General features: G+C 37.4%; 1 protein-coding gene across 7 annotated transcripts in view; it reads left to right on the top strand.

Moving 5' to 3' along the window:
* The window catches only part of ARVCF (ARVCF delta catenin family member), a 243,566-nt gene that overhangs the window by 78,644 nt on the left and 151,574 nt on the right, over window positions 1-13,348 (top strand). For 4 of the 7 annotated variants that reach the window (XM_071763528.1, XM_071763529.1, XM_071763530.1 and 1 more), the window contains 2 exons: window positions 2,698-2,763; window positions 11,215-11,315. The gene's annotated coding sequence lies outside the window, so the exon portion shown is untranslated. The remainder of the gene's footprint in view (window positions 1-2,697; window positions 2,764-11,214; window positions 11,316-13,348) is intronic. The other 3 variants (XM_071763535.1, XM_071763536.1, XM_071763532.1) reach the window with 1 other exon arrangement.

The following is a 13,348-nucleotide window of genomic DNA, read 5'->3' as shown; positions in this document are numbered from 1 at the left end:
TTGCCAGGACAGCCCAAGCTTAATGGATGATGAGAAGATATTAGAAAAACAAATGGTAGGAAAGGTTAAAATTGCACTTTCCATCGTGCTCTTTGGGAAAAATTCTGAACTCTCACTGCTGCACACACTTGCAGTGCTACAGCAGCAAAATTTGTTCCTAGGCTTTCCCATCGTCCAATAAGCTACTCACATTCTCACCATATTAGAAAGAAGTTTTAATAACTAATTTTGTTCACTGGAGTGGAAAAAAAATGAAGCAGTGCTTGGGATGCAATTGGGAAACTCGCTGAATAGCAAAAAATTGTTTGCTGATAGCTGCTTTACTTTCACATGCATTTTGCAGTGTCAGTGTATTGATGTTCTGTTAAATTCCTTATTCTGAAAATATTTATCTTAATTAGTTATTATAGCTAGAGACTAATTGTCTGATTTCTTGTTTTTAGCCATTTGTTGGCAAGCAAACATAAAACAACTCAGAAACTCTGTGGCTGGGATAATTAGATACAAGAGAGATAGCAAGCAGTTTGAAAAGGCATTACAGGTTTTTCTCCTCTTTTCTCACCTCAGAGGTGATTGATTAAAATCAGCAATGAAAGAATATCAGTGGAATGAAGCAGCATTTTTGTAATGAAGCACAGTCATTTCATTAAATGTCATGTGGTCCAAGCCAGGTTTTTTTTCCCTGCTCCCTCTCTCCTGCAGTACAGGTCATTATCAAATGGGCAGCAATGGGCTGAAAAAGGAACTTTGCAACATAACCATGAGCCTCAGCAAGCTCCAGGTTTCCCAGGATTTTAGGCTCAACTCTCAACTGGCATCAGTCAATATAAACCAACACTTGGTTTCCAGTTGTCAATTGGGAATATGATGAGAATAATGTGAATATGGTGAGAACTGCATGGTCTGGCAGCATTAGCTGTCCCAGTTGCTTGCCAGAACCCAGAGAGCACATTAGGGAATTTCCCTCACAAGACTTTAGAACAGTGTCCATCTTGCAAGAGGAGGCAGCCCATGTGGTTCTGAGTTACTGTCACAACTCCTGCTGACCCATCTCTCACATTTATCCCTAGCATGGATGGTGGTGTGTTGGCAATTTAGCCTCCTCCAGACTTGCTTTGATCATCTGTTCTTATCTTAGTCAACTTTCTGGGTACACAAGATATTGGGTGTTTTAACAAAAAAATTCTGCTTAAAGAATAAAATGAAGCAATTGGATTTGTATTGAAAAGGCAAGTATTTTTTTCTTGATAATCAACACTAAATTTCAGAATATACAAATGTGATTATCACTAGAAGATGAGTAATATTTTGAGTGTTTCTTTCTGAAGTACCTGGTACCTCGTGATTTATTTTTTTAGGACTTATGAAGTAGAAAAATGCAGTTTCTTCCCAGATTATGTGATAAAAAGAGGTTAAATAGCCCACAGCTGTTTATGAAGGCTGAAGTGGATGTCCCAAATCAAGACAAATGCTTTAGGCTGCTTGTCTTCTTGGCTCTGAATGAACCACAAGAAAATATACAGGTGGAAAAGGAGGAAGGAAGAATCAAGCAAAGTATTTTTTCAGTAGTTTTTCTGTGCTCCATGTGACCCTAAACATAAATCACAAATTATTTCTGGCTTGACAATGGAGAATATTGCATTAAAAGACAAAAAATTAGCCTACTTAGAGAAGGTAGTCATATTCTTATCATGAGATAAAGCTAAAATAGATCGGGCTTCAAAGAAACCCTCAACTTGGATCAGAGATGTATAATTTTGTTTCAGCACCTGTTTGGTTACAGTGAGTCTGAAGGGGTGAAGTGTTCTTCCTTGCTAAGCACTGATGTATTTATTTGGCCTTACTGTACCTCCCAGCCCAAGCAGGAGCAGAGGGAAAGGGTCTGATGATGAATCCACATTGCAGGCTGGAAAAGGAAGGGTAGGGGCATGTATGTTGTATGGATAAACTTCAGCCCCAGGGTACCTAAGCAAGGATAATCTGCAGGAACCTACTCCAAATGATCTTGATCTCAGAAACAGAAGAAAACTGGGAATCTTAAGACAAATTATCCTGCTTGTTATCTGAATAAGAAACTTCTAGGATAATAAATGCTGTAATGGGAATACTACTGGAAGCTCAAAAAAAAATATTAGATGTTGAAAACTGTTGAGTTTGTTGTGGTGAACTGGAAAGGTGAATGTTTTCTGCCCTAATTTCTTTTATTTCCTGCTGCTAGAAGAAAAATGTCAAATGAGTTGAGGTGTATTTATGTAGCCACAGTTGACATTTTTAGCCATTACATGGTATTTGGATGACTGAAAATGCTATGGTGTATGCTTATGAAGAAAACATTTTTGTCATTTAAATATATGAATCAGTGGGGAATTATATATTTATTGGATTAATTCTAAGTTTGGAAATGTTTGTTATATACACATATGGGTGGCACTGGAACAGAAATCAGGAGGACTGCATAGGTAGTTACCCCAGTGAGCTCTTTCTGTGGAGATGAGTTTCTATACTCCACTTCTGTGTACACTTTTTTGTACACAACATGACTCAGAAAGGAAAGGAGAACCAAGGGGAGATAAAACTAATAGATTTCTGCCATATTATGTAAATCTTATCAATTATTTAAAAATAGTCTCCTCTTCGTAGTTCCCCTAGATGGAATTAAAAGGTTTTTTTTTTTATGTTTCTTTGTTTCCATAACAGAGTCATCATTGAGCCAAAGGAGAATTTTTATCTTAAGGCCACTACAAGGAAGGAACCCTGTAAAAGGTACTGTGTTGTACTGTGCTTCTGTAGTTGCTCACCAAGTTTCTTGAGTATTTTGCTGCTTTGTCATTGTGACTGTTCTTAAAACATTGTCCTTTTATTTATCTTTACACCTTTCATAAATTCATTAGTTTGCATGTTATCAAAGCCTACTAAAATTTGTTTTAAAATAGTGGTAGAATGGTTGAGGGGCAGAAAGAAGGAAATAGCCATGATAAATCCTAAAACTGTGGAACAAGGACAGTAGTAAAATTTAAGTGCTAGCTGAGGAAAACAGAAGAGACAGTTTTCTTTTTTGTGATTTCACACAATCTCTGATCAATGACTCCCTTCTCCTTCTGCCATGGAAATTCTCATTTAGTTTCATTCTGTCCCTGACAGAGGTAATGCCTCTTACTCTGTGACTTCTTCCTAAAGCAACATTTACAGCAGGTGGACTCTAAGTATTTACTTTCCTATCCTGTTCTCAGTTTGTGCTCGTGGTTTCCTGAAAAACTGAGGTTTTTCAGTGCCTGAGCAAGCTAGGAGAAAGGCTATGGTTATGCCTTGAATCTTACCTCTTCCTGCAGTGAGGGTCATGTTCTCAAGTCATGTCTTCCTCTCTCCATTCCCTCCCTGCCAGCTATGTTTGGGCCTGGTTGCATTTTCAGCAGCTGTGAATTCACCTCAATACTTTTTAATGAGTCTGTTTTAAATCTGGGGGCTTGGTGGTGAATAATGTGATGAAATACTTAAGTACTCTTTATTTTTGTGAAATATTACTCCCTTCTGTGTACTTCTTTATTTTTCTCAATGTAGGTGCATTATAGTGTTAGCCAAGAATTCTTCTAAAATAATCCTCTGAATAACATGTATCATGCTCTGATTTTTATCAAGTTCTTTCCATTTTAATTTGATTATTTTAGATGAAAATATGTACTATGTATATATCAAAATTGAAAGTGTACACAGCCCATTTAAAGTTTCAAAGCTGTTTGTAAGAGATCCTCAACAGAGTTTACAATGTATTTACTGACTGAATCATTTGCTGGTGACCTCTCTTACTTACACAATTTTAGTGAAATTAGTTAAAAGTGTTTACTTCAGCTAAAATACATTCCTATTTATACAGTGCAGGATTTTCATACAATAGAGGGAACTTGTTTTCAACATTTGAAGAGGCTAGACAGTTATAGCAAAATTATTACTTTTACTACCCAGCACAATTAGCAGAATGGTTACTAAAAAGGGATGTCTGAAGAGAAACTCGGGTCTTGGAGCAGATCTTCAGTGATCTGGAAAAATATTTCTGCTTTCAAGTAACTTATTAGGCACCAGTCATAAGTGCATTGCTGGAAAGAAGACATGTTATTGATGGGTGATGAAAGCTAAAAAAAAAAAAACAACATTAAGATTTAGTCAAAGACACCCCCAAGTATGATTGCCTTGGAAGGGATGAGCTCAATGTCTGACTACAGCTATCTGGAAGAAAATATCTGTCCAAAGGAAAATTGGTAGTAACCCTCTAAATCAAATGCTTTCCCCAGTTGCTACTGATCTTCAGATCAGAGTCAGCCTCAGAACAGAAGGTGTAGTTTAAATGTGGTAGCTGCCCATTTGAAATGGAGGCTTCTGGAAAGGTCAAATTCAGAACAGGATTTATAAGGTGGGAAGAGGGGGGGATCCCTGGAGCTTCAGTGTGGATGTTTGTACGGTGCTGGTTAAACACAGGGCAGAAGGGAGACCCCAGATCCCTCTGCTGTGCTGGCAGCTGCTTGACTCTGGCTTTGGAGCCACTAATGCAAGAAACTTCCTCAAAAATTTCCCTAACTGATACAAACAACAGTCAAATTATTCTAGCTGAAGGGTTTGTAGAAGAGAAGCTCAGCCTGCAGGGAAGATCTGACAGGGAAAACTTCAGCCCAGGTGTTTAAACTCTGGTAGAGCTACAAGCCATTAAGTAGAATGCTCTTATAATAAAGACATGTCTGTTCATAGTGAAAATTGCTACTTGCAGTGATGTAATAAAAATTGGGATTTTTTTGAAATTTATGAATGTAACACTTTCCAGATTAAGCACTGCACTGCATTTCTGTTTCATGAAAGTAAAAACCTAAATAAGTAAATCCTTGAGTCCACACTTATCAATGGGGTTATGATGGCATTTTGATTTACCCAAATGAAATAAGTGAGACGTGTCCTGAACATTATTCTCTGAAGGCTATTTTGACTGTCAGTCTAACCCCAAAAAGGCAAATATATTTGGCTAACAGAACAGATAATGCTTCTGAGTGATAAAGATTTCTGCTTTGAAGATTCAGCAGTGCCTTGCACCTGAAAACAGGTAAGTTTGATTGGCAGTTCTTGTGACATTGTTTTTGTCCCTCAAACAGGCAGCAATGCTCTGGAGCAGGATGTTTTTGCAGTGTGTAATAAAGACTGCTCTGTTGGCATAGTTAGGGAGATGTTACATGCTAAAATCTATTGTATGGAATGATGAGTCCCTCCAAGACTGTCACCAAAATGTATCTGCTTTTCCTGCCTTTATGTTTATGCATGAAGTGGATTAGTATTCAAGACATCAGATGAGAAAAATACTTTTATTTTGCTCAGATACTATTTATACTATTTATTAGTTCTCAAATGCATGTTTGCCTTTTAACACTAAAAAGCTGTGGAGTTATTCAGCACAAACTTGGATTGCATCCTGAACTTACCAGGGTAAAATGAACATGGATTGTGTTTTAAATTTACAGATGCTGAAACAGTAAAGGGTCTATCACTGCCATCTATGCATCTGCACATACAGCTGCAGAAAGCAAATCTACAGTTTTGGCCTAATGGACCTCAGGCTTCCAAATTTAGCTTGGTGAAAAAATTATTTGATTTAGAATAAAAGATGTTGCTGGAGAGAATTAGTGCTGGTGTGGCTCATTCGGTTCCTTTCCTCTTTTTGTATTGCTTTAATCTCTTCTTCATTGATACTGTTCCTGGTTTAAAGCAAATAAGGTCAAAATCTGATTGTTTCTAATGAGGGCTTGAAATACAGGAGAGTAATGCAGTAGGATTGGTTGGTAAGCAGCTAATACAATTAATTTGATTTATTTGCTTTAAGAATTAAACATGAATATTGACATTTTTTTCTTTCCTGTTTATACTAATCTTTCCAGTTCCCTGTGGTGAACAGAGAAGCCACACAAGCCACTAGATGTGGCTTTGAGAGTTAAACAAAACACACATTTAGAAAAACAGGAGAGGTTTTTGGTTTTTGTTGTTGATTGGTTTGCTTGGTTGGTTTTTTTCCTCCTGAAAACAATATGGAAACCACAGGGAAGATGCTTGCTCTGAACACTCCAGAACTGTGATTTATTTATTTTTTTTCCACCAGCCCGTTCTTATTGGCACAAAATGCTATAGGATATATTAAGTATTCAATTCAGATAAGTTAAAAGATCCTTTTGATGCATTTATTTGCATTAATCTTAAAAGTATTAATTGGAAATGCCCTTATAAACCCTGTGATTGGAGCCCTATAATTAAAAAACATTCATTATTACACAGGAATGTAGCTATACAGTTTTATTAGCCTTTCTGATACTGTAATCTATGGATCTCATTTAGCTGTTCTTCTGAAACATAAAATGAAGGAAATATCTCAAGAGCCTGAAATCAAATTATCTCTCTGTGTTAATCTACATGTAAAACAATCAAGCCCACTTCTTTAAAGGAAAATACTTTTTACTGATAAGCAAAGCTGGACTGTGTGCTTTGAATACAGGAATTAAGCGGATATTTGGGTTTTTTTGTCTGCAGAGTACTATTTATAGCATCAATTAACTCCTCATGGTTGGGATAAATCATTTGACACATCTGTTGCTGAGCTTAAACACTCTCTGTTCTCTGGGGTCACAGTTGGATTTTTTTCCTCTCAAACTGTGCAGTGAAATGACTATTTTCTAACTAATGGCAGTTAGTTTAAATACACTGTTTTCTGACACCCTTGTTTTAGCATTTGGAATCGAGGAAGCAGGCTGATGGTCTGTCTGAATGCACAGCTGACCTGATCTTTGTTGTTCACCATTTTGTTATTTAATTTATCTGTTAGAAGATAGCACAGTAATATCTTTTATGAAAGGATGATTATGACCATCTGCAGGATTTTCCAGGCTTGCGGCACTGTTCCAGTGATTCCATTTTGCCAATGAGAAAGTGGTTTGGCTATGGAAATTGCTGCCTGCCCACTGACTCTCTTGATCCTGTGTTTTGTGAAATGGAGATTTAATGCTTGTAAATACATGGCTGTTCTCAGCTGTAGCTCCCCACACGCAGACAGTTTCAGAATGTGCTCCTGTCAGTAGCTTTCCTCTTAAAACAGAAGCTCTTTTACCAAAGCTCAAAACATCTGGGTGCCAAGAGAAATGGGGATACTTGTATATTGTTTAGTGAAATCCTTTAAGTACTCTGTAGAAGTAATTGCAGGAGGTCCTAACAGTTTTCTTCATGGGATTGGCTTATTTGTGGCCAATTTGGCTTGTATATTAATGAGGCCAATCTTTAAACTACTAGGAGAAGAACCTAGGGGATGAAGTTCTGAACAATGCTGCTTTTGATCTTTATCTTTTTCCCACTGAAAAAGCTCTCTTCTAAGAATAGACATTGATTTTTGGTGGCTCTGCTTGCAAGGTAGCCTCACATTAAGTAGCTATTTCTGATGGAAATGAGATCAGAGCCAGTCCCTCCATCCAACCCTGTGCAGACAAGGATGCATTGGCAGTTCATGCGTGATACTGCACCCACACAAGCTGCACTGCTTGAATTGTTTTGGGGTTTTTTTCTAGTTGAAGACAGCATACTAGGAAAATGATTATAGTGGGATTTTCTACTCGACAAAACTTCACAATCTGTTTCTGCTCACAGCAGAAGTGCAGTGGCTGGAGTGTCTATTGGTGTTGGTGAGAATCAGACTGAAGTGAGAGGAAGTGGTGAAGCTTGGTACATGCTTCTGATAAAAGCAGCTATGAGAATACTTAGAAACCTGTATATACATGAATCAGAAAGGGACCACAAAGTGCAATCCATTTTTTAAGTAGGACTCCTTATTGATTTCAGTGGGGGAGACCTTTGAAAAATCAATGACCTGCAGCAGCTTTAGGATGCAACAACATGTGTTCTAGGGTGTTGAAGTGTTCAGCTTGTGAATTAATCAGGCTTGTAGTAATCATGTTTGGAAAGTTCCAAGGCAGAAAAAAGGGTGTTAAAGGTTTGAGAAGCAGCAAATTTACTGTTCATATTCCAAAAGCCATAGCAATATATCATCTTCTTCATTCTAGCTTTAACTCCTTCCTTGCATTTTATTTCTACAGAAAAATAAAAAATGTAAAAAGTGACAGGGCATATGTAAATGTAGGCCTGTGCATTTTTAAGCCAAGGGAGCTTCAGAAATCTTAAAAATATTCTGCATTTTTCCATGAGATTTGTGTACACTATTCAGCTCACATGGTTACTTCAGACTTGGCTTTTTGATATGGGGGGAGAGTGCTGTCTCCCAGTGGTACCCAGCTAAAATAGATAAACAGAAATTAAGTTGTGCAAAACAGTGATTCTCTTTATGTAGTGAATGAAATATTAATGATGCTAATACTTTCATGGCTGAGCTGACAGAATTAACACTGAGAACAATAGCAAAGGGTTTTAACTGTCGGATTCAAATCCAGCAGATGTACAGAAAAGTCAGAATTCAGACAGCTCTACATTGTTTAGTCTTCTGAAATTTATGATGTTTCTTTTAATGTTTTATTCCACTTAGAGAGCCATATGAAAATATATGGGAAGTGTTTGTTTACACAGAGAATTTACAGTGCACAGTGTGAATTTATAGACTATCACATACCCCATTAAACTTTAGTGTGGACACTTAGTAGGTGTGAGGTAAGGTGATGCTACTTGCCTTTGTTATTTTATGCTTAATTAACACAAACACTGTTCTTTGAAGGCATTGTGGCATAATGAATGCTCTGAGACTGAAGACTTCAGCTTAATCAGTGTAGACAGGTTCTTAGGTCCTGGAGAGCAAGAACTCTGCTTCAGAAAGGTGCTGTTATGCTATTCTGGTCTATAAATAATAAATTTCAGGAGGAAAATGACTTTCAAAAGAAGTTGGATAAAACTAATAACAGGCTAAAACATTTACTTAAAACATTGGCCTTGTAAAAATATTAAAATTCGAAGTTTAATACATTACTGAATTATTTATGCTATTATATGTGTGCAGTTGTTATAAAGGTGTTCTGTATTGCTCTAGTTTATTTTCCTTTCCATTTAGGAGTACAGTATAACCATTGAAATGTATCTTATTAGGAAAATAGAGCTACAATATAATTAAAGCAATGTAGGGACACTGTATCAACATGAACTTCTGGAAGGAAAACCCAAAAAATTTCTATTAGGAAACTGTTGGAGTGTGGAATTGTTACTGAAGGGAAGCTGTAGAATGATGACTGGTGTCATTTAAACAAGCACTTACTAATCCATGAGAGAGATTCTATTAGACATAAGAAAATTATGTATTCTTTATTACCAAAGTATTAATTTTTAAATAACTGAGAACTATTATGGTAAGACTGGAGATGCAGTGGTGCTACTGACCAGAGCCAGTTCTTCATTGAGTGAAGTGCTGGAACTGTATTGCACACACAGAGATCTATGTGTGCCTAGATTTTCTTGTTGGTATTGCCAGACCCAGATCATAGCATGATACTCTGTGAATCTACTTGCAGAATTTACTTATTTCTACAAAAATATTCCTGCTGAATGATCAGATGAAATTTCCTACTGATGTGAAACCTCAAATATTACACAGTGGTACTTATTCTGCAATAATAGAACTGGTGAGCTGCAGTGTTCATGGGTATGTCCTTAAAACTAAAGTTCCTTCCCAAGGAGTTTTCCTGTTGGCATTTCCTCTGCTGTTGTTCCTTCCCTAGTTTAAGCCTTGTTTCACAGACTGCTTCTGTCCAAAGGAACAAAAAACTCCTGACCAGCTTTTTTTTGTTTCTTTTGACACCAACACAGTGTGTCTGTCTGTGCCTATGAGAGAACTATATTGAAACAGCTTTCTTTGTGAATTCCTCATTGCTATTCATTGGTGAAGTTTGTCACGTAAGGGTCACATTAGAACTCAGTCAACCAGAGCAGCAAGGAGAGAAGGAAGGCTCAAGACAGATTTAACCATAAGGTCTTTGGAAATAGTTGTGTGTAATATATGTATCTTTTATTTTCCTTACCAAAGTCTTGCTCTTTTATCTATAGAAACTGAATTATGCTTTATTTATTCCCTCTGGTCATTTAATTGAGAAATAGTCTTTCTCTCACTCTGCCTCCTGACTTTGGGCATATCTTTACATGGTTTTATTATATCTAGTAAGTTCTAAGAGTAGAAATTGCTTCTATTAGTTTAAGAAAATGAAGTATTTTGGCATGATGGTTTCATGCTTTTGACATGGGATCCATGCAAAGAAAGAATCATATTTCTGGTAATTTGGCTTAAACACGAGAGATTGTGCTTATGCTGGATTTCAGGAAGACAGACAGTACCTGGTCAAGCATAAAATCTACTGGGGAAAACTTACTCTCTGAAAATGCTCTAAAACATTTGGAGCAGCAAAGTGAGTTTATACTGGCTCCACATTTCATGCCATGTGGTTGCAACATTTTTGATGTGGTAGTAGCTTAAAACTGGGTATATTGCTTCACAGAACCATGCCTTTGCAAAATGGATTCTGTTACATATATTCTCCTGAAAAAGTGGGCACTAAATTTGCAGTTGCTGACCCAGAGAAATTTTGGTGCTAAATGCTTCAAGACAGAAAAGATCAGAGATTTACAGAGCTACACAGGCAGCCTACTATCCCCAAACCTAAAAATTTGAGCTTAGTATAGGATTAAATTACAAAACAGTAGAGCAAAGTTGCTCTAAGATATTGTTCACTGTGCATCTTTTGAAGATAAATATACCCAAAGGGATGTATGAAATGAAATTATCTGGAGCCATTTGGGGGCTCATACATCAAACATAAGGCCTGAAATCAGGTGCCTAAATATTTATTCTCGTTTCTGAGAATGTCATATTAGATTTCTATGTTTTAAAATGTTTGGCTACAACATCCAGCTTTTTAGCATTTAAAATCCTTATACCAGTCCAGAGTTTTCCCTGATTTAGGATATTAGCAGCAAGTCTCACAGTAATATGCAAAGTGTTGATCACTAACAAATCAGATTAACCAGGGTGTTCATTTTTTCCTTAGGAGGCTCAGGATTGGCATCTCTGAATATTGTTTGGTTTTCCTCCAGGTTAGGAGGAAAACAGTATAACCATTACTTTATACAACATAGTGAGAACGTGGGAGATGACTGTGTACAGAAGAGGCTGTAATACCTTATTAACTAACTCTGTCTTCTCTTTCCTCTCTCTTGTAGCTGGTCTGCTTGAGGCTGCTCTCCTGCTTTCTCTAGACTTTTCTAGCTGTAGTGGGTGATGCCACAGCAGCTCTAAAGTTCAGATCCCAGTAATCAAGTAGGTGTGTATTGCTTGGTTTTCTCTGCATGCTTTCTGATGGTGCATGGGGGATAAAAGTCATTTTACATTACTCATCTCTTGTGGCACTTCAGGGTGAAAATACAATTAGCATCCATTAAGCTTCAGCTCCATAGATTACTTAAGCTCCATTTTTGCTTTTATTCTGATCGTTTTCTTCCCAGTAGAAGCACACAGCTGCTGTTTCCATGCATGCTCACAGCCATTAATATTTGTTCCAATAGCTGCTGATTTGCTGTATGTACAAGCTTCTTTTTGCTCATGATATTACCATCTCCTGTCACCAGGATCTAGTGGAGTTGGTCTGGGAGAGAGTAATGGTGAGACAGCCATGCACAGTATTCAGATCATAGGAACTGAGAAATCTCATGTGTGCCCTAAGAGCCACTTCCCCTCCCACTGCAAGAATCCTCTGAAGTTCTGTAGCTGACTGGTGGACCCTGCTCCATCTTCAAATGCAGCTCACTCAAGTACCTGATTGCTTTAGGCAGACAGAATGCTTCAAAATGTGCAGGGGATTTGAGGTTCTTCTTCAGGACTGTTAAAACTTAGGTGCCCAAATCTCACAGAACTTGACCTGTCTTAATCTCAAGGGCTCTTTAAATACTCTTGAATATCACATGCATTCTGTATGAGCAACATTAGTGTGCAAATCTTTTTTGCAGAGTTCCAGGTGGCCATAGGCATGTCAGTGTTTCTAAGAACCTTCAAACTCGGGCATGAGTTGGGGTCTTTGTAGTGCATAAGACCCCCTTTTTGGGGAGTGACTTTCATCCCTGTTGAGCACTTAAGATGTATTGACTTTAGTAGGAGGCCCTTTGATGCATTAATTCTTCATATGAAGAGTTAGAAAAACCAGATCCTCTTACTTTGCTCTAACTCAAATGCAACACTAATATATTTAGAGTCACGTAGGCAGGAGAGAGATTTGCTGCTGTCAGCGTAGCCTTTGACACTTTGTAGGCAAGTGCTTGCTGTGTTTAGAAGTGCAGCCTAAGGAATAATCTTTACCTGGCTGCTATAGCTCTAATATTTTCATTTATTTATACCCTTTTCAAGGCACTTTAATTTATTTACAAATGGTAGCAAATTGCAAGTGGCAGCCTGAGTAACTAACTCATGAGTCAGTACTTTTATTTTTCTCCTCTAGTCCAGGCTGCTGATAATGTAAATTGTTGAAACCCTGGGCAAATAATTGGGAGTGCAATCAACATCAAGCAAGTGTTTATCTGCTAATAAAACATTTGAAATGCAGAAGTCCGTCTTTGTCCAACAGTTCTTAAAAGGCAGTTATTGGCCCTGCTGCTTTTCCTGCATAGCAATTAGGATTTTTATGGTCACTAATTGTACATCTGAAAATTTATACAGTTTATTTTCTGCCTGTATTTTTCTTTGCAGAGAAAAAAGAAGCAGAATATTTATGGTTGTAAGGAGGTTAACGTTGTATTTTCTGCATGGAGATATCTGTAGCTCTCTAGAGATCTGTACTATTTATAGAACCCAAATTTTCTAGGTGCTCTCATGTGTAACATCAAGGGCTTATAGCTCATTAAGGATTCTCCGAATGAGATCTTGGTCACATTCTCAGAATGTGACTTGGAAGTTATATACCAGCTCAGTCATCAACTCTGACTTTTACTATTAAAGCTGTTACTCCATTAGAACCTGTATTAGGGGAGGTGCTTCTCCATTTTTCATGCTGCTATTGGTAATGCTTTTCCTTAGAATAGAAATTCCCATTATCTATTCTAAAGGAAACTTGGGGGTTTTTTTGTCGTGGTGAGGTCTTGGTTTGGGTTTTGTCTTTGTGTTTTATTTTTTGTTTGTTTCTTTGTTTTTAATTTAGTTACTGTAGTTTACATCTTGTCATCTCTGTCCTACATCCTCACTTGATTCACTTTTTGAAGTTAGTCCATAGAAGTATCCAGCCTCTTGAGCCCCAGAAGAATAACAGCCATCTCATATCACAGAGTTGCAGGTGAGAAAGAGCTGCAGACAGTGAATTGCCTGAAAGAC

This window comes from Heliangelus exortis, chromosome 19 (assembly GCF_036169615.1).
Source record: "Heliangelus exortis chromosome 19, bHelExo1.hap1, whole genome shotgun sequence".
Lineage (NCBI taxonomy): Eukaryota > Metazoa > Chordata > Aves > Apodiformes > Trochilidae > Heliangelus > Heliangelus exortis.
This window is presented reverse-complemented; position numbering and strand designations above follow the sequence as displayed.